Source organism: Hordeum vulgare, chromosome 3H, assembly GCF_904849725.1.
Source record: "Hordeum vulgare subsp. vulgare chromosome 3H, MorexV3_pseudomolecules_assembly, whole genome shotgun sequence".
Classification (NCBI taxonomy): domain Eukaryota; kingdom Viridiplantae; phylum Streptophyta; class Magnoliopsida; order Poales; family Poaceae; genus Hordeum; species Hordeum vulgare.
Window position 1 is genome coordinate 618442750 of NC_058520.1, and position 1662 is coordinate 618444411.

General features: G+C 36.3%; 1 long non-coding RNA gene across 1 annotated transcript; it reads left to right on the forward strand.

The window, feature by feature from the left end:
• The first annotated feature begins 367 nt into the window (after positions 1-367).
• Positions 368-968, forward strand: LOC123441206. The gene is made up of 2 exons (XR_006630428.1): positions 368-541; positions 676-968. It is a non-coding gene; the product is annotated as an uncharacterized LOC123441206 (long non-coding RNA).
• Positions 969-1662: the final 694 nt, after the last annotated feature.

Genomic DNA, 1662 nt, shown 5'->3' on the forward strand with positions numbered 1-1662 from the left:
TGATAGTGTGTGATGACTTGTCTAAACTCACTAGACAATACTGGTGGGTTGTGGAGGAAGGCAAGAGGAAAATTGTGTGTCTAGCTTGGGGTAAAATTGTTGCTTTTCTATATTTACACCTCGTTGTTAACCACAAACCGCGCCCAGCAACGACTCCGGGCTAGTGAATGCCTAGCAACTTGAACTCATCAAATGATAGGATATTAATTTATTTAATGCCATAGGTTTGATTAGATCATATCTCCCAAATTCATATCAGCATAAATGCAGAGATATATCTTAACATTAAATGGACATCATCCTGATGATAATACTAACTTGTGCTAATTTAAGACAATGATACAAAAATCTCTTTGATCTTATTCAAGTGAACATGAAGTAAATGTTCTATAGCCCTCTAGGACTCTAAATATAAATAACAGTATATGCTTATCGCCAAAAAGAAACGAGAAGAACAAGTTTGTGACTGGTATTATGGAGCAGAAACCTATCATTGTTTGCTTTATGGTGCTTCTGCTGCTAGGAAATTGCACTCATGCTGGTATGAAATTGATTTCCAAGTACCGAATGTCCTTTTCCAGTCTATTATAGTATAATATATTTCCAGCGTCATGGTTTTCTTCACAACTTCCTCTATTTGAAATTCTTTCAATAATGCATGTTCTTTGTGTACAGAGTATTGCAAAACTGAACCTGCTTTTGAGACCGCTTTGTGCGCATATGTTACTTGCCTGAGTACCTGCATATCCATTTGGGGTAGTTTTGTCAAAGAAGCAGATTGTAAGCCCGTGAGACCGTTCGATACAATTTGTACTTGTCTCGTCTGTTTCTAGAATTACAACCTGCCATCATGTCGACCCATGGGCAATGATGTGATCCAGTAATAAAATCTTCTTGTGAAATGCATGTAAGGATATATGAGGTCACTAAATTTGGATGTTACAGTTTAATTTGATTTGATTTTGTTCTGTGTAGTCTCAGAATTTATGATTTTACGTTTGTATGGACCCGTATTCATGTAAGGACATATGAGGTCGCTAAATTTCGATGTTACGGTGATTTGATTTGATTTTGTTTTGTGTAGTCTTAGAATTTATGATTTTATGTTTGTATGAACCCGTGTTCAGAAGTTATAAACAACCATATATAGCATGAATGTGCCAAACCTACTATACTAACACACCCGTTCGACCACCCGATTTGACTTGGGTGAATAGGAAGGTGCCTTTAGATGTATTACCACATGTTCCCCACAGAATAAACTAAACTCACTGGATAAATACTGTCCACCAGGACCCGAGCTAAGCATACAGACTGTATTCTATCAAGTCGATTATGTGCTTCAAATTTAGAGCTTTTAAATTAACAAATATACCAATCAATATCTGCAAGAGTGATCTATGGAAGTCCCGAAATTTGTTTTTCCACCCTTTGTCAGAATAAATAAGTCCTAATGGTATCATGCTTGTCGCTTCTGCAGTCATATAAGACTTGCAAGGTTGTTGTGCTTGCACACATACTAGACACAAATTTTGGGATTAAACACAAATTTTCGAGCCGCCTCATGGAAATGAAGTTAATACTATAGAGTAAATAATGCCAAACATTTAATAACTTTCATTGCAAACATGGTTGATAACGTAAGTGAAATGACGGTGCTAT